The sequence below is a fragment of the Nicotiana tomentosiformis genome, chromosome 8 (genome assembly GCF_000390325.3).
Source record: "Nicotiana tomentosiformis chromosome 8, ASM39032v3, whole genome shotgun sequence".
Lineage (NCBI taxonomy): Eukaryota > Viridiplantae > Streptophyta > Magnoliopsida > Solanales > Solanaceae > Nicotiana > Nicotiana tomentosiformis.
In genome coordinates this window covers 103,802,014-103,814,646 of record NC_090819.1, presented here as the reverse complement: position 1 = coordinate 103,814,646, position 12,633 = coordinate 103,802,014, and the positions used below count along the sequence as shown (strand labels likewise).

General features: G+C 40.1%; 1 long non-coding RNA gene across 1 annotated transcript; it reads right to left on the bottom strand.

Annotated features, from left to right (window-relative positions):
- Positions 1–913: 913 nt before the first annotated feature.
- On the bottom strand, positions 914–2,519 carry LOC138896704 (uncharacterized). The gene is made up of 3 exons (XR_011410101.1): positions 2,398–2,519; positions 1,767–1,827; positions 914–1,062 (listed from the first exon to the last, which is right to left on the bottom strand). It is a non-coding gene; the product is annotated as an uncharacterized lncRNA (long non-coding RNA).
- Positions 2,520–12,633: the final 10,114 nt, after the last annotated feature.

Below are 12,633 nucleotides of genomic sequence, written 5' to 3'. Positions count from 1 at the left end.
TTCCTATGAGAATTGGGCTTATTCTAAAAAAATGCTCATGAAAACCGGGATAGCACAAGCCCGTAATGTGCTGACTAATAAAGCTCATGTCAACATCTTGGTTATTATGTATAAGCAGTGATGCTTTATTTCCCTAAAACAGTCATAGTTCAAGTCTGAGACCACTACTGACTCTGGAATAGAGATTGCTATTTTACTAAGTGGAGGTTCAATGCAGAGCATACCTTCATTATGTATAATAGTCTCCCTTCATCTGGTAAACTTTATTATTTTAATATTAAAATAAGTGGGGGGAATGTTGGTATTGGTGCATTTTAATGTTAAAGTGCATTATTTCTCGTGAGATAATGGTTATAAATTGGCAAGAAAGTAGTCATTACTTTGGTGTAACTCATGAAACCAGTAATGCCATGATCTACCACTAATGTAGCAACCCCTTTGGGAGGGTGCTACTTACGAAACAAATTTAATTTACTACTTACAACATTAAGAAGATATTAATTAAAAAATATTCAGAATAATTTAGTAGCGAAAATAGGCCCATGCGATGAGGTCCAAAGTGCAATATTTTTATTTTCGAAAATACTCTTCATAATTTTATTTTATTTTTTAAAATGAAATACAATGTCAAAATTTCAACATAAGGTGATATAACCCTTTTTGAATAATCAACATGTTAAAGCAACTTTCTAACAAAATTATACGTTCTTTCGACATCACTGCAAGTTTGTATTGTACATAAATTTTAAACTATCGGGCATAAAAAGGAAAACTAGTTTTCTCCTTTGTACATATATATAAGACAAAGTCTAAATTTAACATATTACAAGACTTGAGTTATTAACACGCCTTAAAATAACAAAATAAGTTATCAAATTCAAGTTACAAGATCTTTGTCTTAATATCCAAGCCTCCAAATAACATACATAAGTGTGATATATATATCATGTACAAGTCCCAAAACTATACAAAACCATGGTGCATATGCAAATGTGATCTCCATAAGTGCTCCCAAAAAGACTACTTCATAAAGCCGTCTTCAAATTTCATCCCGTACATTACCTACGATAGAAAACAACTATCGCTAAGCATAAAGCTTAGTGGCGTATAAACTTTGGGGGCTTGGAGCCATTAAATTCTCCAATTCTTATTTTTAGTCATAGGTAGCTCAAATGAAATATAATTTAAAACAAGTAAACAAATATATCAAAAGTATCAAATATCAACCCTTGAAGTGTTTCCAATTATCAATAACTATGTTCAAGATTCAAGAGTTGAGAAAGTGTATATTATCAATCCAAGAAAGCTTGTCAAATATCTATTTTTTTCGCCCAATATGTACGTCATGCCATCACTCTAAGCAAAATCAGATATCAAGATGGACCGAAACCCAAAATCAAGTAGGGTCAAAATCCAACAGCCAAGAGAATCAAGAACCATATTAAAAATGGCTTCCTAGTTCGTACTTAACACGGACAAGTTCCATAATTTAAGACGAACTACAAATTCAAAGTCAAGATGGCAAAAGATCCAAATCAAAAGGCATGCCAAGATGAGTGACAAAGTCACTGCCACAAGAAGGACAAAGTCCCAACAAGAATGCAAAATGATCAAACAATCCGTACGAGTGGGCGATTTAGCAAATATCTTGCAATACTTGATATAACACTAATACAATGCTATTAATTGAAGAGAAGAAAAATAAAATATCAGGTTATTTTAAAATATTCCAGCAAGTAAAAAGAGTACAAAGTTTATACACAAACCTTGGTGTTTTACCACAAAATAGTTCAACCACAACTTGAGGACGTTCGAATCGTCTACGCCCTAAATAAACCAAATTCGTCCACTTCCTCAAACACTCCCCCTTAGCTTTTACAAGGATATATATACCTTAAATACATAATAAAATATCTATATAAGTTCAGTAATTTAACATGTCAAACTAAACATGATATTGGTGAAAATTACCCAAAATGTTTGAAACAGAAATTCTGGACAGTATCACTACCTCGTGTTGTGACTCAGATTTGAAGATGAAAAAGGACAAACTAGACCGTGTAGTCTTCTTTACAGTTGTATATATGTGTCTTAGAGTTTCAGAACATTTTGAATCACCCTCATATCAATTTTGTACAAAAAGTTATGCTAAACTTACTAACAGTAGTACAGGGAGAGTTTGTAAAATAGAAAATCTGGGCTGCACCCGCCCTATACTTAATCACCTATTTTCGGATAAATAAAAGACAAACCAGGTTTTTATTACTTCATAAGAGTTATAGATCTATAAAATATCTTTCCAGAAAGTCTTAGATCACTTAAAACAGAGCTCTATACAAAAAGATATGGAGAAAATACTAATAGCTGTCTAGTGTAAAAACGGGTTTAGTATCTTACCACAAAAGAGAGGAGCAACTTGAGCTTCACCAAGAACGAATTTTGCTGGTTGGTTTAGTGGAAATTTATGGTTATTTTCATAAAGTTTTCAGGTGATAAGAAGGAGAGAGGGTAGGGATATTTTTCTTTTTCTTGAAAGAATGAAAATGGGGAGTTTATGGAAGACTAAGTCAATCAAAGTTGTCTTTAAGAATTTTGGATAAATATGAAATAAAAATTGCTGCCCAACTACTAAATATTCTTAGATAAATACAAAATAGTGACAACCCAAAAACTTAATTATAATGTATTTAACAACAATTCATCAAAATAATATTAAGTGTTACGCATAGCAACACCATGGAACTTCTTTGTCAGTATTAACATAACCTAGAGTAAGTGATGTTTGGCATATTTCGATATGTGTTGATGTTACTTTACCCATGTTTTAACCACTTCTTGATGTTATTTAATCTTTAAAACGCCCAACATGGTGTAATTATTGGTTTGATGACTAATTAAGTTATGTGTGACGATTTAAGGTGTTCGGAGTGCAAAATATGAAGAAAAGGTGGTTTAGCCAGAGGAAGAAGGGTTGGATGCGTCGCATCCAACCTAGGAAAACATCATCCTGCATGCAACCTTAGCAGTGAAGTTGGGCCATAGCGTTCGCCATCGCGTGCGAAACTGGGAAGTAGAAGAGAAGGCTGGATGCGTCGCGTCCACCTTCGCAGGCAAAAATTGAAATGGAGGACAAGGTGGATGCGTCGCATCCACCTTAGCATCAATCCCTGAAGCCGATTTGGACTAGGAATAGGAGAGCTTTGGCCCACGACTTTTGTACGCAATATATAAACTAAAAACGCCTCTTTGAGGTGATCGAACATATTGGGAAGGGGGAAAAAGCCACGACAAAGCTGTGGAGGCCGGAATTCATCAAGTTTCATCTTTCTCCCACCAAACTTAGTAATCTTTATGTTTCTTTGTATGATTTGTTGTTTGGCTACCATGTCTATATGGAGCTAAACTTCACGTTCTAGGGTTGTGGTTCTTTCATGACTATTGTTATTCAGATATTGATTTTGACTTCTTGAATTATCATATTAGTTTATTTATTCAATCTTGCGCTTATTTATTTGATTGCTTGATCACCAATTGAATATTATCTACGCATCTAGAATTGAACTCGAAAGTGGGAATTCTATATTGCATACAGGATTGAGTAGGGCAAGTTCTTGAACTCGGGCATCGGGGAACAGATTCGTGGTTAGGATAGACATATACCTAATTGCCTTGCTTGGTTGATTTACAGGATTTATAAATGCGTTCTTGTTGATTCTAACTCCATAGACATATAGGCGTTAGGTTAGCTTGAATAGGCGAGTAAGAACTCGACAGATTCTTATGAGCAATATTAACCCTGTCAACCAATAAGCTAGATAAATTAGTATGTCAATTCAATTGAAGAATACAATAGGATTGTTAGATAGCCCATAACCCTAGATCGTTTTCATTACATTGATATCATAAAAATCCGATCTTTCTCTGTTCAAAGTTCATTATTTATATTTTTTTATTTAATTAGTTTAGAATCAAATATTTTTAGGTTTAATTCTTGTTTAGATAATTAGGATAGTCTAATTTAGTTAATAGAAAATCATAAGTCCTCGTGGGTTCGACATCCGACTTTTAGTCACTTTATTACTTGACGACCGCGTATACTTGCGTGAGTGTGTTTGGTCGCAACAAGTTTTTGGCGCCGTTGCCGGGGACTTAGAAATTAGCTACGTGACTAAGTTAAGCTTTTATTAGATATTTGTTTTCAAGTTTTAATTTTCAGTTTGCCTGGTTTGTGTCAACGCAGGGTCTTCTCTCGAATGCAGAGGAGTAGAAGTGCAAACAACCTCATTCCTCTTGATCCAGAAATCGAACGAACACTACATAGAGTGAGAAGGGAACACGAAGCTAGAACGAGAATAGAAAGAGAGTTGGACATCGCAGTCCAACCACAGCCAATAGATATGGCAGGCAATGAAGAGCGTCCGGTAATTGAAGCCGCAAGGCCCAATCTTGCGAATATGACTCAGGCTATTGTGAAGCCTGATATCACTGGGCATTTTGAACTCAAACAGTACATGGTACAGCTGATTCAGTCCACAGGACAATATGTGGGTCTATCTCATGAGGACCCGCAGAGGCATATTCAGAACTTCTTGGAAATCACGGACACTTACAATTATCCGAACGTCTCCAAGGACTATGTCAGGCTGACACTATTCCCTTTTTCACTGTTGGGGGAAGCTAAAGAATGGTTGCAAAAGGAGCCCGCGAACTCTATCCACACTTGGGATGATCTAGCAAGGAAATTCCTGATCAAGTTTTTCCCAACTAAGAAGACAAAGTCGCTGAGGAGCCAAATTCTTGGGTTCCAATAACGGGATGGCGAGACACTTCGTCAAGCTTGGGAAAGATACAAGAAGCTACTCAGAGACTGCCCGCATCATTGTCAAACTGATGAGGTATTGGGTCACACTTTTGTTGATGGGTTAGATGAAGCATCAAAGATGAATCTTGACTCAGCTTGTGGGGGTAGTTGCATGGCAAGACCGTATAGTGAAATACAACTCTTGCTAAATAATTTCACTGCTAATGACCATAATTGGCAAGGAGAGGGGGATTCACGAAGGGGAATTAAACAGAAGGCCGCCGGTTTGATTGAGCTTGATGACTTTTCCGCCATGAGAGCCGATATAGCAAAATTGGCAAATCAGATGAATAGAATGACAACACAACAAATGCAACATGTACAGCAGATGTCTATTTGTTGCGAACTATGCAGAGACAGTCATATGATTGACATGTGCCCCACGAATCCTGAATCTATATACTATGTGGGGAAACAAAACAGAGGTCCTATAAATCAACATGCGCAATATAGGAACACTTACAACCCAAACTGGAGGAATCATCCTAACTTCTCATGGGGCGGAAGTCAACAGAATCAGTATAGGCCTCAAGGGAATTTTACTCAACCTCAGAAGCCACCCCAACAAATGGAAGAAAGTACGAATGACTTGCTGAAAAAGTTGTTGCTAGACAATCAACAGCTCAGGACCGATTTCAGAAATCTTGAGAGGCAAATGGGGCAGTTAGCAGCAAACCAAAATACTAGACCTACAGGCTCACTTCCCAGTGATACAGAGAAGAACCCTCAAGTTAATGCAGTTACACTTAGAAACGGGAGGGAACTAGAGGAAGTGCCAAGGAAGATAAAAGAAAAACCTATACCTGGGGGGGAGTTGACACCTAAGGCAACACAAGAGTCAAAGGAAGATGATGCAAGTTCAGAGCGAATGGAGGTTACAAGGCCACCACCACCTTTCCCCCAAAGATTGCAGAAAAGGAATGACGATCGCATGTTCAACAAATTTCTCTCCATGTTGAGTCAGGTTCAATTAAATATTCCATTAGTGGATGTACTTTGTGAAATTCCAAAGTACGCTAAGTACATAAAAGACATAGTGGCTCATAAGAGGAAATTGACTGAGTTCGAGACGGTTGCACTTACTGAGGAGTGCACATCAAGGGTCCAAAACAAGCTTCCCCAAAAGCTTAAGGATCCTGGCAGCTTCACCATTCCAGTACAAATCGGTAATATTGACGTGGGACGTGCTCTGTGTGATTTGGGTGCAAGCATAAATCTGATGCCTTTATCCTTGTTTAAGCAATTAGGTCTGGGAGCTCCGAGACCAACCACCGTGATGTTGCAATTAGCTGATAGGTCCATAGCCTACCCCGAAGGAGTGATTGAAGATGTGCTGCTGCAAATTGGAAAATTCATCTTCCTAGCTGACTTCATTATTCTAGACTTCGAGGCTGATGAACAAGTATCTATGCAAATTCTCCATCCAGTGACAGTTCTTGTAGGAATTAAGTCATTATTTTCATTAACTACTACGGTTATCCCCCTTTCTTCGGCACACATTGAACGGGGCTTACCCATTTACTATCAGAGATTGGAAATACAATACCTGCATCAAGCCACTTAATCACTTCTTTTCTTACCACTTCTTTCATGATTGGATTTAGTCGGCGTTGGTGTTCTACACTTGGCTTGTGTCCGTCCTCCATGAGGATTTTGTGCATGCAGAAAGCTGGACTAATGCCTTTAATGTCAGACATTGTCCACCCAATTGCTCGCTTGTGCTCACGTAGCACCCTTAATAGCTTTTCTTCCTGTAATTTAGACAAGTGAGCAGAAATAATAACAGGTAAAGTGTCAGAACTTCCCAAATAAGCATATTGAAGGTGAGGGGGTAGGGGTTTAAGTTCCAAATTTGGAGCTTTTTCAATTGACGGCTTTGGTGGGGGGCCACTTGGCCTATTCAGGGGCTCAAACGGGATTATTCCTTGCATGTAACCACATGATGTATCTAGGATATGCATCATCTCCTCAACCTCATCATCCATCTCCAAGCTATCAAACATCATGATTGCTTTTTCTAAACAGTCGTCTAGATATACACTCGTGTCAAGAAGTTTCTCATCCACCTCCACCACAGATATCATAGAGAGCTCCTCATAGTGGCGGGGAAGTTGGATTGCTTTGTAGACATTGAAGACTGCTTCCTCGTTGTCCACTCTCATAATCATTTTCCCTTCTCTCACTTTAATTATTGCATCGCCAGTAGCCAAGAGAGGTCGTCCCAATATGATTGGAAACTGAACAATGCCACCCGGAAAGACCACTTTCCCCTTCCTTTTATTGACCAAATGCTTGATAGATTAGCTGGCCAGGAATACTACTGTTTCCTGGACGGTTATTCGGGGTATAATCAGATTGCTATAGCCCCAGAAGACCAAGAGAAAACTACATTTACATGTCCTTATGGCACGTATGCGTTCAAGAGAATGCCCTTCGGTCTTTGTAATGCACCTGCGACTTTTCAAAGGTGTATGATGGCTATTTTCACTGACATGGTTGAAAGATTTGTAGAAGTATTCATGGACGATTTTTCTGTGTTTGGATGTTCTTTTGATAGTTGTTTGATGAACCTTGATAAAGTGCTAGCTAGGTGTGAAGAGACGAACTTGGTGCTAAACTGGGAAAAGTGCCATTTCATGGTACGTGAAGGTATAGTTTTGGGGCACAAGGTTTCAAAAGATGGTCTACAGGTGGATAAAGCAAAGGTGGAGACGATTGAAAAATTGCCCCCGCCGACATCCATCAAAGGCATTCGCAGTTTCTTGGGTCATGCAGGTTTTTATCGTCGTTTCATTAAAGATTTTTCGAAAATTTCTTCCCCTTTGTGCAGGCTTCTAGAGAAAGATGTTACCTTCAAGTTTGATAATGCATGTCTGAAAGCATTTGAGGAGCTGAAGGGAAGATTGGTGACTGCACCAATTATCATTAGCCCCGATTGGGCACAACCATTTGAGTTGATGTGCGATGCAAGTGACATAGCAATTGGAGCGGTGTTGGGGCAAAGGAGGGATAAAATCTTTCACTCCATTTATTATGCAAGCAAAACTATGAATCCAGCTCAGATGAATTATACAGTGACTGAAAAGGAGTTGCTTGCAGTGGTGTGGGCGTTTGACAAGTTCAGATCCTATCTAGTGGGAACCAAAGTCATCGTCTACACAGATCATTCAGCTATCAGATACCTATTTGAAAAGAAAGACGCCAAGCCGAGGCTGATTCGTTGGGTCCTCCTCTTGCAAGAATTTGACTTAGAGATCCGAGATCGAAAAGGGACAGAAAATCAAGTGGCCGATCATTTGTCCAGATTAGAAAGTCGGGACCATGTAGCTGAAGGAGGGTCAATTAAAGAAACATTTCCGGATGAGCAAATATTAGCAATCACCTCAGGTGAAGCCCCATGGTATGCAGATTATGTGAATTTTATCGCAAGTGGGGTGACGCCACTAGAATGGACAGCTGACAATAGAAGAAGATTCCTACATGATGTAAGGTTCTACGTGTGGGATGAGCCATTCCTATATAGGCAGTGTGCAGATCAGTTGGTGAGAAGGTGTGTTCCTGAGGAAGAGATGAAGGCTATACTACATGACTGCCATGCGTCACCATATGGAGGTCATCACGGCGGGGATAGAACCGCCCAAAAAGTGCTACAATCAGGTTTTTATTGGCCAAAATTATTTAAGGATGCACATGCCTTCGTTAAAAATTGTGATAGATGCCAAAGAACTGGAACTATCACGAGGAAGCACGAGATGCCCTTGCAAAATATTCTGGCGGTAGAACTTTTTGATGTTTGGGGGATTGATTTTATGGGACCATTCCCATATTCTAACGGGCACAGATACATCTTGGTGGCGGTCGACTATGTTTCTAAGTGGGTAGAGGCCATTGCTCTTCCTACTAACGACGCAAAGGTTGTGGTAGGCTTTGTAAAGAAGCACATCTTCACACGTTTTGGGACCCCAAGAGTGTTGATAAGCGACGGGGGAACTCACTTTTGTAACAAACTGCTGAATAATATTCTTGCAAAATACGGAGTCAAGCACAAAGTTTCCACTGCCTATCATCCCCAAACGAGTGGTCAAGTAGAAGTTTCCAACAGAGAGGTCAAGCAGATTTTGGAAAAGACAGTAAGTATGAATAGAAAGGACTGGGCCGGGAAGCTGGATGACGCATTATGGGCATATCGCACTGCGTACAAGACCCCAATAGGCACTTCTCCGTACAGGTTGGTTTATGGGAAGGCCTGCCATCTGCCCGTCGAGCTTGAACACAAAGCATATTGGGCGATTAAAAAGCTAAATATGGAGATGGACTTGGCCGGTGAGAAGAGATTGCTACAACTCAACGAGCTTGATGAGTTTCGATTGCATGCGTATGAAAATGCCAAATTGTATAAAGAGAAGACCAAAAGATGGCATGATAAGCATATCCAACATCGTGAGTTTGAACCAGGTCAAGAAATTCTACTGTTTAATTCAAGGCTAAAGCTTTTTCCAGGAAAGCTTAAATCTCGATGGTCGGGTCCGTTTGAAGTGGTTAGTGTGAAACCTCATGGTGCGATAGAATTGTGTGATAAGGGGTCCAATACGACATTCTTGGTAAATGGCCAAAGAGTAAAACACTATTGGGGTGGTGACATTGCACGTCACAAGACCACAATGGATTTAGTGGAGGCATGAAGAACATGTTGCGTCGTGCCGCGACGTTAAATCAGGCGCTTCTTGGGAGGCCACCCAAGTTAGTTAGTTTATTTTTATTTTTATTTTTATTTTTTTTGTAGGACATAGATCTTAAAAAAAAAAAAAAAAAAAGTTCCCCAGATATGAGAAAACGAGGCGGATGCGTCGCATCCCCCTCAGCAAAAAAAAAAAAATTTTTTTGACGGGCCAATTGCTCAAGGCAGTGAAGTCTGCCTATCGCGTCCGAAAATTTTTTGAAGGAAGACAAGGGGATGCGTCGCGTCAAAGCTCGCACGCACAGGTAAGTACTATATATTTTAACACATCTTAAGATAACGAATTCGTTAAAAACTCTTCTTGCGACGCATCCACTCGTCTCTTTTTGCGACGCCTACGAACGCAGAACAGATTTCTTTAATCGAAATTGTAACGCATACAAATGCGACAGGTACGCATCATCCTCTTCGTTCTTCCGTTGGCTTCTCTCCTAATTCTTCTCTCTTCCCTCCCTCAATGGTAGCAACAAGTAGGTTTTGCAATTTCAAAATTTTTTAGGGCTGTCGTTCTTGGTCGTTGTAATGGTTGCGAGATGATAAACTATAATTCCCTTCATCTCGTCAAACTTTGGGAGGGTAGTTGCATTGCTCAACTGATAGAATGAACTAGGCACACTTGTTGCATACCACATGTTCGACGAATTGTCCCTGAGGAAAATTTAGGCGTCGGTGAAGTCTGAGTAACCGAGCAACATTGGTGTATGCTTGAGAATAAGTGTGGGGTCGAGTGAGGGGCTATGTGAAATTGAATTTTTGAAGAGAGTTATCACATACTTGCTGAAAGTCATGAGCTACAATTCCATGAAGTAGTGAATGGCATGACTTTACGAATAAATTGAAGTCTGCAAGCTGTTGCAATTGCTTTCAAGCTGAACTTCGCTGTTTCATCTGCTAATTGTTGAATTCTTTGCATTGCAGGTACTTAGATTCATAAAATGACAGCAGTGAGTAAACCATCCAAGCAACAAGACAAAGATGGTAACAAGCAACCGCCCAAAAAGCCTACCGGAAGGGCAGCGGGCGGTCCAAATCCACAGAAAAAAGGAAGCGGACGGAGAAGGAAATGGAACTGCTGCCTAGGCAGTTAAGTGATGATTCAGAGCAAGAGGAGGAGGAAACATTAGTCAGGAGGACAGTGAAGAAGGGTATTACACCAAGCAAAGGAATAGAGATAAGAGAGCCTGTGACATACCAAAGAAAAGCTTCGAAAATGAGTGATCCGACTGATAAAGGGAAGGAGAAGATTACTACAGAATCTGAATCCGATTCCGATTCGGACAATGACCACCTACATGTCAACATGAGTGATGAAGACGAGGGTGAACCCATAGACCGAGTTGATTGGGAGAAATACTTTGTTAATGAGAAGGCATTCCGAGCCTATAAGAAGATACTGGTTTCAAAGAAGTATATTCCGGAAAAGCCGATAAACATCGGACCACTTAAGACAAAGTACTCAGAGTTTCTAAAGTCAATTCGAGAGGTGCAAAAATGGGGACCCATCTTGAAAGGTCACGGCAAAGCCAACCTCACCATTGTTAGAGAGCTCTACGCCAATTGGCGTCACGCAAGGGGAAACATTGTGCGAGTAAGAGGGGTAGATATTAATGTGTCAGCTGAAGCTCTGAATAACTTCTTAAGGGTGCCACACACACTTACAGACAGGTTTGACTCCATATGCAAAACACCAGATTATGCACACATTAAGTCTGTCCTATGCCCTACCAGGAAGGATGCAGAATGGAAGCATGGGAGTATGGAGTACCACTCTATAGCCAAGGAATTCATGAGTGCGTTAGCACGTGTGGCTCTAAATTTCATTTGTAACCGCCTGCTGCCATGCCAACATAAAACTGATGTCCCTCGTTACCGCGCACTCATATTATATGCTTTATTAGAGGGGATACCACTCAACTTCGGAGCCATCATGCATGATCAAATGCAGCGAACCAGGATGAATTACAAGTGGAGGCTGTTCTTTGCTAATACCCTAACGGCTTTTTAACAGAGATGGGAGTACTATGGGACAAGGAGAATGACGACATTGAGGCTAAAGCTCCAGGACCATATGATGTCACTCATGTTCTAGAGCCGAACAAGGGAAGGTCTTCTAAGCTCACCATTCAACAATTATTTGAGCAAATGCAAGCAGATATGCAAGAGAACAGGGCTGAGCTGATAGCGACTCGTGTCGAGTTGAGTGCCACCAGGGATGAGTTGAGACAGACTCGTGCGGATCTAAGCCGAGTTCAGACCGAGCAGGCCACGATGATGAAGGAGATATCATTACTCCTCAGAGCTCTGGTTCAATGTGCAGGTACAGACATCTCCCAGCTGATTGCATCATCCACTGCCGGACCATCCACTCCTGTTCCTCCCATAGTCACTGAGGCTCCACTCAACAGGCCTACTGAGGTCGCTGTAACACCTGATACAGAATCAGCACCAGTTGTTGATGATAGGAATGCTATGGATGCAGATGCTCCTCCACAGACTGCGGATGAGCCCTCCACCTTGACTTGAGGGAGTTCTTCTCACCCCACTTTACCTTGTTTGTGTGCGTTGGGGACAACGCACAGTCCTAAGTGTGGGGTGGGGGTGATTCATATTTTGATGTATGGATGAATGTACTAAAATATTCACTGGATTAATGGCATAAAATAGCAGTAAATTCATCTATATGGAGTAACTATCAGTTTATCTATCAGTTTATATATATATATATATATATATATATATATATATATATATATATAGTATCTTTGTAGATAGTAATAATCCCCTGTGGTTTTTCTTTGTGCCTCGGTTCTTTTCCATGGGATGTAGTTTGAACCGGGTAATTTTGTTTTCTTTTTAGAGTAGAGTAGGAATGTAGGGAATAAAAGGAGGAAGAATGATGAACCTAGGTGACCTTGACTTGGTTGATAATGGCATATTTAGGCTTTTACATATGTAATATCTTCCCTTCTCACTCTGAAATTATTGATGATGCCTTGTTAAAATGGATAGCATGTTTTGTGGCGCCTATTTCTCA